Consider the following 12,955-nt stretch of genomic DNA (forward strand, 5'->3'; position numbering starts at 1 on the left):
GGTTGGGAGAGTTGTGAGTTTGTGTGTGGCGTCGTGTTGCAACTTGCTTGATAAGTGTACACACACACAGTGTCCTTCAGCAGTATTGGACGAAAAAGTGCGGGAAAATGCATTGCGTCAGTGGTAAGTATATATATGCACATTCTTAATTTGGTATAATCAATGAATGAAGTTTGTGAGTTGGAAGCAAAATGTCTTTACAAAACAAACCTCCTACAGTTAAACTCTCCAGACGCTTCTGGTTGTCCATATTGTTAAAATTATGAATTCCACCTGCTAGGAAACTGAACATCCTCTACATCCACTTCATACATCCACTAAATTCAACTTGACACCTGCTGGGTAAGAAATACTGCAAAAAGAAAGAAAAAAAGAGGCTCGGTCAGGTCTGAACAAAGATGCAGTATTTGTATCTAATGCAGTGACATTTGATTTTAATTTATTTGTTTAGGAAATTGAATTACACGTTCGTGGATTTATCTGGACTAGTAGTGTAAACCATGCTCTGCTCATCATCCACTTAATGCATTCAAATTGGAATAAACAGCAGACTAAGTGTAAATGCTTGTAACCAGTGCTGAGCTACGCAAGAGAGAAATATTACTGTAACTGAACTGAATTCACATGTTCTTTATGTGCATGCAGAAAACCCATCACTGTCATGGAGCTTATTTGTGGTAATGATAGCAGTGCCTTGTTGTAGTTGTGATGTGATGCTTTGTGTCATGTCAGTTATGCAGTCATTATGTGACAGGTGAGTCATGAGGAAATTATATCTTTGATATGATGTACACACACACTAGATGAAGTCTCTCCAGTCTTCATTTTGAAGGCACATAACCAGACTGATATCTAATCTTATCTCTGTAATACCCCTTTTATTAGATGCATATGGTTGCGGAATAAATTTATGATGGGTGACAAATTCAATAAAATGAGATATTTTGACAATGCTAATTATAATTGAAACCTTTTCGTTTTGCATGACGCTTCACCCACACCGATAGATGTCAGTATACTGTTCAAGATACAGTTCAAGATAACTGTGATATAATATTACTAAAGTATAATGGTTCCAAATGATCCATTTTGAGTTGTCAATTTAGAAAGTAAAATGGGTATTCATATTTTTTTATATATATATATATATATATATATATATACAATTTGGTGTACAAAATTTTTTAAAGTTTTGGCAGTCTGATCAAATTATGAGATGTAAGCCAGAGCCAGAGATGTAAAAAATCATGGTTATAATTATAATTCGCCGTGAGTTTGATTGACAGGTCTGACCGATCATAATGCTGAATCTGCGTTTTTTTCTGACAAACAAACCAGACAGGAGAGTTAGTAGATTAATGTTTGTGGACTTGAACTTGAAAAATAGTGTGTATTGACATCTTTTCGCGGTTGAAACGATGTTCATTCATGTTTATTATGTGCTATAACTAGTAGGAAGTGATGATCGGCTCACGTGCCGCTTGCACTGAGGCGCTACAGCGATCTGTCCCGACACAAAACAGTATTTTTTGAATTTCTTAAAAAATTACAAAATTTGAAAGCTGAGACTTGTTTCATATCAAAAGTAACCAGCTCTGTTTTGTCTGTCGGCGCATTGTTACGGACCTCTTTGCTCCGCAATGTAGCCTATTTTTCACTGTGTGAGAGCGAAATGGCTTGTCGGACGTAGCAACAGTAACTACGGGTGGTTTTTGTTAGTCTAAAAATGGCCACTTAGTTTGAGTGCACTGCATTGTGGGATATAGCATTCTGTTGGAGTGTGTTGTATATTACACGTTGTGTATATGATTTGCAATAGTTTTATCAAGTGAAATGCTGGTGAGTAACTCTCAGATCAGCTCTGCAGATGAAGTTCACGTGTTTATGTCCTCATGTAGTGAGAAGGCAGACGCCGAAAACACGAGCGTCACGCGTCCTTCAGTGTGTGGCTGCATCCAAAACCGCATACTCTCTTGAGTAGGTACTGTTGTGTGTAGTATAGATGTAATCTGGACGTACTACATTCACCATGTTGTCATTATCATGTGACCTACCAGCTTCAGTTGCATTGCTTCACTGCCATTCATTAATCCTCTCCTGTGGCCTCATGGGATAGTAAAGTGTCCATCGTATGCACACTTCAGAATCTCACTGGAAATAGTCGGTCATCCGGGTACTTTATGCCGACTCTTTTATGAGTACTAAGAATTTGGACATGCTTCTTTTGTCACATACAGTTTTTCACCTATCCTATCGTGGTGAAGAGAGGCCCTGTCCCAAAATGCCACACTTCATGTGCACTTGCGGTCTTGTGGACTCAAAATGGCTGCTGCGTGTGTGTCCGTTAAAGGCCCCCTGAAATCAAAATGTAAGTTTCTTTTAGCTTTTAGTATGAATATGTAAGCCTTAAGGATATAAATAAGCTAGTTTGTTCCAAAACAATGACAGAATTCGCATTTAGGAGATACAAACATTCAAAACTTACAGTCTCTCACTTCCTCTAAAATGGATCAGGGATTTGTATGTCATGCAGACTTCAGTTTCTCATCACATCTTCTGTCCAATCAAATGCTCTTTAGAATCTAAAGCTCCACCCCCTACACTATAAACACCACCTGGCTAAAGCGACCATTGACACGTCAGCATCAGTATGGGTTGGAGATGTGTGTTCGTTTGCTCAAACGCTCAAGTTTTATTACGTTTTCTAACTGTACGTTGGTTAAGAATGAAACACCTTATATATATACACCTTTACTATTGAATCCAACATATCATCAGCGCTCGGATTCGCTTCCATGGTGCTGTCAAGTGCGACTTGGGAGAAAAAAACCTTGGGAGAACCCAGGCTCAGTCGGGGGCCAGTTCTCCTCTGGCCAACGAGCAAACATTGTATGATTATGATTCAGGCAGCATTACAAGTCAGAAGTCAGATTGGATCAGAACATTCAGAATATTATCCAGTTCCATCTGGTTGAAGATCGGAGTCACGCCGGTATGGAGACGGGTTTGTTGAGGATCAGTGCCCATGGCTGTCGTGTGGCTGAGGCCTTCACAGGGGAGAGTCTAGTTGACACAATCTCTGCTGACACTTCAGGGATGTGTTGTGGATGGGTCCACCATCAGATCTGGATACGGCCCGGATCCGGCTGACTACAGTAAACCTCGGAACAAACAGAAAGACTAACATTAGCGTAGATGCCATTCTTCTTATGATGTAACGAGTACATCAGGTGTTATAGGAAGTGTTCATAGTTCCGGCTGATCTAATTTATGCAGCCTAATAATCATTTAACTGATTTGAATAATAGAAATCTATAATGTTCTATGTGTATGCCAGGTAAAAGAGATGCGTTTTTAGTTTAGATTTAAACTGACAGAGTGTGTCTGCTTCCCGGACAATGTTAGGAAGACTGTTCCAGAGTTTTGGTGCTAAATAGGAAAAGGATCTACCGCCAGCAGTCGATTTTGATATTCTAGGTATTATCAACTGGTCAGAGTTTTGAGATCACAATAGACGTGAAGGACTATAATGCGTTAAGAGCTCGCTCAAGTACTGCGGAGCTAAACCATTTAGTGCTTTGAAAATTGATTGGCAATATTTTAAAAGTTATACGATGTTTAATAGGGAGCCAATGCAGTGTTGACAGAACTGGGCTAATATGGTCATACTTCCTGGTTCTGGTAAGAACTCGAGCTGCTGCGTTTTGAACCAGCTGTAGTTTGTTTATTATGTGTGCAGGGCAACCACCCATAATAGCATTACAATAATCTAGCCTTGAGGTCATGAACGCATGAACTAACTGTTCTGCATTTTTCATTGAAATCATATGACGTAATTGAGCAGTAGCCTGGCACGCTAAAAATATAAGCGGGAGAATGTTATCATTGCAAAGTGGTCAGGCTAATGTCTTGTGCTTATTCCACAAGATTTATAGATAAGCTGTTTGATTTATAATTATTCGATTATTTTCAAATTTCACTTAACCTACTGTGCATGAACATAGCTGTTCCTCAATTTGTGTGTTTCCCATTTGAATGGTCAGCGTATGAGGCGGCTGCTGCTTGCGCTGGGACCTATAGGCTTTAGCTTAAATTTTGATGAAATTATTCTCTAATCGGTTGCATATTATGTCGTAGATATATCCCTGGAATGCATACTGCAGTCCCCTTTGTCTTGCTCTCTCAGATATTTCACCTGTTCGCCAAAAATTACTAATTATCTCCTTGGGAATGTCTGACACCGGTGCATAGTAGACGTGCCAGGCGCGAAAGCTTGTCAGGCGTAGCAACAGTAACTAAGGAGGGCGGGGCTTAGCGAAGGGTCAATTTAGATATATATTTTTAAGATGGAAGAATGAGGTTTTACAGATACTAGAAACATGGCTAGTTTTGCTTTATACAGTAAGTTCCATTTGTGACTGGATTCCGTCCACGTTTTCTGCATTGCAGAAATCATAGGACTCACATGGTATTTTCGGTATTTGAAACGCATATCGTACATGAAACTGAAACTGGTATACACCCCAGCACTACTACATTGCTGCTACACTATTGGCAATGGGAATAAATCTTTTTTGCCCACAAAATGTTGCTAATATGACCACAATTTTATTGAATGCTCTTGTAATTTGTTGTATTTCTGCAGTCATAATATATCTGTTGCAATAGCATTCCTCGCACGCCCTCCTTCCCAAACGTGATTTACCATGTTCTTTCTGGATGGAGTGGGCCAGTTTTTGGCGGACATGGGAATCAAATAGTGTCTGTCTCTCTTCCTGCGAAACCTCTTCAGTTCACAGTGACTCATCTGTCCAGCTGCTAGATGGATCGAGAACAAAAAGAGCTTATGTACCATCTGGAGATAGCGCATACTTCTTCACATCTCACACACATAGGCTTAACTATTCCTCATGAGTTATGCCTCCACTTTACGTTCCCATGAGAGAAATATGTTGGGAATTACAACTTAAAGTTCCTGAAACACAATCTTTGATGATTACTGCATTGCTTTTTTGATTATGTTAAATATTATCATGATCGAAACAGGGCAGTTCAGAAGGAATGAATGAGCATTGCAAAATAATTTGAAGTGATATCCTTTTCGAGTCAGTTTCGGTTTACAGAGCTTTATAAAAGGAATTGGGTAGTCTTTGGCATTTGTACCAATTAAAGGGGTGGTTGATTATGTTCACTTATGTTGATGTTATTCACTTTTTAAACTTTAGTTAGTGTGTAATGTTGCTGTTTAAGAATTAACAACATCTGCAAAGTTATGACGCTCAAATTTCAAAGCGAAGGAAGATATTTGCTTTTAAAGAAATTGCTTTTTAAGGACTACAACAAACGGCTGGTAGGAACTACACAACATTCCTCCCAGGATAGTGACATCACTAACCCTCAAATTTACATAAACTCCACCCCCGGGAACGTGATTTATAGATTATCAAGATAGAATATGCTAATCAATGACTAGAAGATAACTACATAGTACTACATAACTACTTATGTAGTAAGCTACATAAATTCATCAACTAACCATTCAGAAATGTCGTCTACATGTTTTCACTTCTTGAGTCTCTCCATCTTTGTCTGACTCCAGTTTGAACATAAAAGGCTATAAAGGTTTTTGAAATTTTCAGTGCATGTCTGTGTGAGGATGTAATCAAAGCTTTTAATCGAAACAGTGCATTTTTTCCTCACCCTCAGAAAGTGACAATTTTAACATGCTATATAAAAATAAATATATGTGGGGTATTTTGAGCTAAAACTTCACATACATCAAAGACGTAGATGTAAACTTATTTTACATCTTGTGAAAATGGCATTATACTACCCCTTAAAAAAAAAAAGAAGAAACTAAAGGAGTAACTCACCCAAAAATAACAATATTGTCATCATTTACTCACCCTCATGTCACTATACATAAAATGCGATTTATATTTACAGTGTCTTGAATGCACCTCTTCTATGAAAAACAAGTTTTAAATTTCTGAATTAAAATTCAATTTGATATTTTTGGGGGTATAAAATAAAAAGTGTGAAAATGATACTGTCTTGATATCATAATTAAGCAAAAAAGCCTCATTAAAAGGATGAAATTATCACGGGAAAACCGATTAAGGGACCATGCACACGCACACATAAATTACTATCACTATCACTTTATTAACCGGTTTAATAGTAATTGAGCTTTGCCCTCTTTATGTAAATCCTGGTATAAATCAGTATTACCAGTCTGAATCTACCTATCCTGTTCTGCTTGAAATTTTCAAGGTTGTGTCTTTTTGTGTCACATTTTGTGGCTGCGTTATTTGCATTCCTGTCTCAGTAAGATCAATTAAAGAAAAAATGGATCCCTTTTTTGCAAACTGACAATTTACCCCGGAGCTTTATGGACCGTAATATTGCTCTATGATTACATCAGAGTCACCGCAATGTTTGTAGGGCACTTATGAACATGATGAACTCATGATATAACATCATGAACTCGTTCGAAACACAATTGAACAGAAATTGTTTTATAGTTTGAGGGAGCGTTGTTATTCCTTCATGATTCTGAAGTGCATTTTTAACCTCTTTATCAAAGTTTGGTTTAACAGTGATTGCATTCAATGGAAAAAGAATGTGTTTTGACAGAATCTCAGTGATTGTTAAAGGTCACTGGTTTTGCTTGGCTGAAGGAATGGCCCCTAAACAAGCATGAAGTTGGTGCCTCACCATGGTGGGATCGCTCGCCGTTTGATTTCTTTTGTGGCTCTTCCAAGCGTCCATTCCTCCCCCAAATGCCCCGACAACTCCTGCCCACCCCAACCCCACTCATGTTTTGTGTGCTGCTCAAACACTGGTCATGTGACTTTTGTCCCAACACAATCGCAGTGCCTCGCCATTGGCCGGTGGCTTTGAAAGAGCATCAGTCTCCATGGTGACGGAATGGCGGCACCACTTCAGATTGTCTCCGGGCCCCTCCTAACGTTTCACACGGAAGCTCACGTACCACATCAGGTGGCCTCAACTGTCTCGCAGTCTCAGACGTGTCTTGCACTTTCTAAAGACAGCATTATAGGTGAGTAACCAGTTTTTATGGGCATGTAGGCATATAGGGCTTAATTTTTCAATGTCTTGAAGTTTCATGCGAACTTGTGGAGTTTAAACATATGTTAGATTTGCAAGAGTTCGAAAAAATAAGCTTGATTTTAGCTGCGCTGTTCCGTTTAAGAGATGTTTTATCACACAAAAGTGCTGGCTTTTCTAATTACGCAGATCTTTTGTTCTTGGTCATGGTAATTAGTATTTTGTGTTACCATGGTAATGTAATTTAGTCAAATGTTCTTCAGGGAGAGGAGGTGAATTCAGGAAACACTTGCCAGAAAATGCTTCTTGATGGTGCTTCTCTGTGTTGTATAGCCTTGAATGAGAGAGTACGGTAGTTTAGTATTTTTGTGTTTTTTTTCTTTCCTTTTTTTTAATGGAGAGTCCTGTTGTTGACTCCAAAATGTATGAATGTCATTGCATTAGATTAAACATATGAAACCAAGTGGCATCTGAAAACAAATGTGGCAAGAACAGTCTCGCAACAATTTTGTACTATTTTGATTTACCCAATTCCATATGATCTCATTTGTACGGTTTGGTATGATCTGCTCTTTTCGGCGTGGATTTAGGAGATTCATACTTAGTTTTTTCCCTTACAAATCATACATTTTATGTTCATAAAATACATGGTCCCAATGTTATTTGTAAAGGATATGATTTAAAAAAATTTATATGGAGGCACTTTTGAATCCGACGGTGTTTGTGTCATCCTGTCCGTCATATTGAACAGTATATCTGTTGTATATATTAAAACCAACAAACTTCTCATTGTGAAGTGTTGTGTTTTAAAAGTGCACGTAATATATTTCTTTAAAACAAATGCCACTTGATTTAGATTTTTTTTTTTTTTTTTAAGATATGATTCATGTATCAACACTTTTGGGCACACAGTTTATGTGCAATGTATTATAATCATTCTTTTGTATATTGATGACTGAGGATGTAAGTACTTGTTGAATGACATGGCATCATTTCTAATTTCAATCCTGAAATTCCTGTTGACCTGTTGCCCTCAGGAATGATTCCTTGTCTGGAATCCACCCAAAATACTGTCATTTACACAAACCGGCCTTTATTATCATCTCTCTGCCACCTAGAGCGTTCCAGAAGCCCAACAAAGCTTCATTCATACTGAAGATGTGCTGGCTACAATTCAATAACATCTGTTGGAAATGTTTTGAAATTTGTATGACATTTGGGTTTTTGGATCTACAAATGAATTCACAAGACTAATTTCTAAGAAATGGAACAAAAACATCTTTATATGTGTCTGTAGCTCTTAGATGATGATGAAGGATGAAAGTGAAATGTTTTGAAAGCGTCATTGTTCTCTGTGTTTGGATATCTGTCAGACAGAGCTGGGGGGCTTTGAAAGACGAGTCCTTTTGTTTCTTGTGCCCCATGACCCCTCAGGCACATGACAGGTGATTTTGTTCATACCCCTCTTCCTGAGCTTTTGAAAGCCTTTCTGACAGAAAAGAAAAACAACCGGCCCACCCAAAACCGCACCTCCAAATTTTGTACCTCTCGCTGGAGACGTGACCTTGAAGTACTTAAAGCTGTCTTACAGTCCCAAAGAACTCCAGATGCTCACATAGTAGTTTTCTTTAACAAGACAAACATTACTGTTGTCATTGCTCAAACTTGTAGTCAGGGATTTGCTGGTCTTAGCTGGTTTAGTTGGTCTCCCAGCATGGCCAAGCTGGTGTTATCTGGTGTTTATCTGGTTGGCCAGCTGGTCTCCAAACCTTACAAATACCCCAAACCCCTCTAAACCCAGCAAACAGACTAGCTTGGCCCAGGCTTGGACACCAGCGAACTATGGAAACCTAGATCTATTTTTATTTTTAACATTCTTCGATGAGTAGAATGCTAAAAATTAATAGATGAAAGAACATTTATTTGAAATAGAAATCTTTTGTTACATTATAAATATCTTTAATGTCACGTTTGATCAATTTAATACACCCTTACTTAATAAAATGATTAATTTCTTTCTAAAAACAACAACAAACTAAAAATGTCATGACCCATGAATGGTAGTGCATATGGACACTAGCAAAAATAGATATATGGATGTTAGTCAGATGAGATCTAACTGATACACTGTAAAAATGTTTCTCATTTTTACAGAAAAAACTGGCAGCTAAACTGGCTATTGCCAGAATAATTAAGTAAAAAACAGTAAAAACGTACTTTAAAGTCCCCCTGTAGTCAATAATTTTATGGCTTAAAACTTATCTTTGATCACCAAAATGACATATTTAAAAGTTTGTTCCTTGAAAAAAAATGTCTTCATGCCTTAAAATAGCTTGAATGTAACACCCTTGTCCCTTGTCTCATTTAGTATACACGGTTCTATGAATATGCAAATTAGCCCCGCCTCCACTCACTCGCACCATCTCAGAGATCCACTCGTTGACAATAACACTTTGACCTGATTGGTTACAAGGTAGTTTGTGACGTCAGAAACACCAGCGATTTCAAACCGTGCTTTTGAGACTGTCTTTGTTTTACTGCAGTTTTAAGGAGAAAATATGAATTTACACATGGTTTGTCTTAAAGCATATTAAAAACACCACATAGACATATAAACAATATTTAAAGCTTGATTATTCTTTTTTTACCACAGGGGCACTTTAAAACAACTGTAATTTACAACAACAACAAAAAAAACATTTTAAACTAGTAAGTCCACCAGCCCTTTTCTGCTGAATTAGCAAGGCCATGTTTTAACATATACTAACATCACCGTAATAACTGGTGGTAAAGAGAAATCCACATGATGAATCAAAGTTCATCACAAGTAGCTTTTCCACAAGCTGATGGAAATACTATGTAGAAAGTGCATTATGCACACAGACACAAACAAATAATGCAATACACAATAATTTATCAAAAGATGTAACATAAAATCCTAATGCACATAACCGATAACAAAAAACTAAGTAGAAACATATTTATTAAAATTAAAAACAATAAAATGTGATGTGTCAAACAGGGATAATTCTGGTTGATAATTTAAGTATTCCCTTTATGGCAGATTAACTAACAGTAAATGGCCGATAGTAAAATTCTTTACAATTGTCTATATAAATTTACCAAAAAAATTAAATTAACTAATTTGAAAGTCTACAAGTAAATTCATACATCACAACATTGTAATGTGCAGAATGAAAATGAATATTCATCTTGAGATTTGCCAATGATTTGCCAATGACTTTTTAAATATTATATTTAAGTATAGAAGCAAAATAAGCATTCACAATTACAACTGGAAAAAAATCTCCCATTTTGACCGATATTGTGCATCCCTAAAACTATCAAAGACCAGTTAGAAGTCCATTTAGATTCTGGTTTACCTTTTAGATGCAACTTTGGTCTCATGTAAAATATCTGCCAAGATACAGTAAGTCAGGAGAAAAAGTTTTTAAGGCAGAAAAATCAGCGTCAGCAATTAAATGAGCAGCAGGTGAACATAATCACATTTATTCTTTTCAATCTCACTGTGAATCTGACAAAATAATCAGCAAATCATCATCGTTTTGTAACTGTATCAACTGTAACTACAGTTTGTTTTTCAACTTTGGTTTGAGGAAATAAACTAAATAGTGGCATGAAAGTTCAGATTTAATTTGTATTTTCTGGGTATTATAGACTTTTGTGGTTCTGAGTGTTTTAGTGCAAGCTTAACTTCTATTGAAAGATGAATATTTCTTCAAACTCTTATGTTGTTGAATATAATTTGCTTTGAGTGTGCTTTTAAAATAGACCTGAAACTCAAGCCGTTTTGAATTGTCTTCAGCCTAAGGAGAAAGGAGAACACTTTTATTGTTGACAATGTGATTTTGGGCTTTTCTTTACTGAGTTATTGGAGTTTAACTGCAAAATGAGAAGTGTACGTTGCACTGCACAAATCCCAGCAAATGACAAAGAACTATGTCATCATGCGGTGACCGTAATGACAGAGTTGGGCTATATTTAACCGCGCTTTCCTATAAACAACAGTCAAGCAGTGCTACCTTGGTTTGTTCCTGCTTTCACTTCATCCTGCACTTGATGCCAAAGCTAAGCATTGCATCTTGTGGAGAAGCTTTGTGCATGTGTATAAATCACAAGATTGCATTTTTAAAGCATCGTATGTTGCCTCCTGACTGAAAGGTTGTTCCAAACCATTTTGGATTTTGCTTTTCTTTGCTTCAAAAGAAGTAAAAAGTAAAACGTTTAATAACAAAGTTCATTTAAAAAAAAGTTTTAATTTTTTTTTTTTACTTTTTCAAAGTATTGTTGTGCATGTGATGGACTTGATGATGGTGAGATCAGATCTCTGTGTGGAGCACCGGCTGTTGTCAGACTCCTTGTTTATACAAAAATCGTACTATAATTACAACTAATGGCAAAAGGAATGTTTGAAAATGTAAACTGATATTTCCTACTGACACACTACAGCAAAATAACTGGCTTAAAACTATTTTAACGTGTCTTTTGCACAGTATTGTGTGTGTGTGTATGTATGTGTGTGTGTGTGTGTATACAAGACGCATATTTTTTTCCATCTCAATGGCAAAAAGTTTCACAATCACCCTGAATTCACCCTGAATTATATATATATATATATATATATATATATATATATATATATATATATATATATATATATATATATATATATATATATATATATATATATATATATATATATATATATATATATATATAGATGTTTTTCTTCATTCCTTCTTCTTTCTTCATTATGTGAAAGAAAAAGACAGAAGACCGTACACCACAACACCGCTCATACCATTTAAAACCACAACCTGTTCACACAATGTTGGCATGCCTGTTTATGGGCTGCTTTTTTTCTTTTCTTTTTTTTTTTGTAGCCTTCTGTCAAGGTCAGATTGTTTTGTTAAACAAAAATGTTTCACTTCTCTCTTGAAGAAGAGCTTTGTCAGTTAATTGTAATAAGAAAGATACATGTAATGCAAGGTTCATAGCCTTTCCAAAGCCATTGTATATGTGCAGTTAAGGGAATAGTTCACGCAAACAAGAAAATCTCACCATTATGTTGTTCCAAACCCGTATGACTTTCTTTCTTCCATGAAACACACAAAAAGAGTTTGGTTTTTCGGGTGTACTAAGGCCATGTTCATTCAGATGGTCTTGACAGAAACAACAAAAAAAGAACCACATAAAATTGGATTTTTTTTTTTTTCACAACTGATTCAATTCACATATGGAAGTAGTTTGAAATGAGATTCCAATCAGATTTTTACAGATGTGACTCAATCTGGACACTCTGGCTGTTAAACTGTCTCTCTTAACGCAACACACAACTATAACGTCAAAGCTGATGATAGAAATGACAGAAGTGTTCATACGGTGTTCAAATGGTATGTCCAAAGATTTGGGCATTTCCCTGTGGATGGAGGAGTTCTGCACCGCGACTCTTACTAAAGAAACCCATAGGTTGGTTATGTCTGGATACACAAATCTTTTTTGATCACTTGCAATTAATAGTGTGGACAGTCTGCCTGAAAATTTTTTTTACCCTAATTCCCTTAATCATAGTGTAAAGCGTTGTATTTAGTGTGCACTGTTATGGGTTGTTAATGTAGTATGCAGTGGTCTGTTTGAGCACAGCACACCTGTCCATGTTTTGTCCACTGATCTAAAGAGACTCTAGAGTGTTTCTGTCATTGGATTCTTCAAAGTGCACCTGTGCTTTGAAAACATCTCCTGGACGAATGATGAAATCTGTTTGAGGGAAACTACTGGGTCACATCTGTTCACTTTTTATGTTGAAACAAGCTTAACCGCTGAGTGCACTTTTCTTTATGATGGAATATTTATTCTTTTACAA

General features: G+C 36.7%; 1 protein-coding gene across 2 annotated transcripts in view; it reads left to right on the top strand.

The window, feature by feature from the left end:
* The window catches only part of rassf7a (Ras association domain family member 7a), a 43,232-nt gene continuing 30,277 nt past the window's right edge, over window positions 1–12,955 (top strand). The window contains exon 1 of one of the 2 annotated variants that reach the window (XM_084396682.1): window positions 1–123. The gene's annotated coding sequence lies outside the window, so the exon portion shown is untranslated. Of the gene's footprint in view, window positions 124–6,971; window positions 7,064–12,955 lie in introns of those variants that run through there. The other variant, XM_084396684.1, reaches the window with a different exon arrangement.

The sequence above is a fragment of the Rutilus rutilus genome (assembly GCF_951802725.1).
Source record: "Rutilus rutilus genome assembly, chromosome: 23".
Classification (NCBI taxonomy): domain Eukaryota; kingdom Metazoa; phylum Chordata; class Actinopteri; order Cypriniformes; family Leuciscidae; genus Rutilus; species Rutilus rutilus.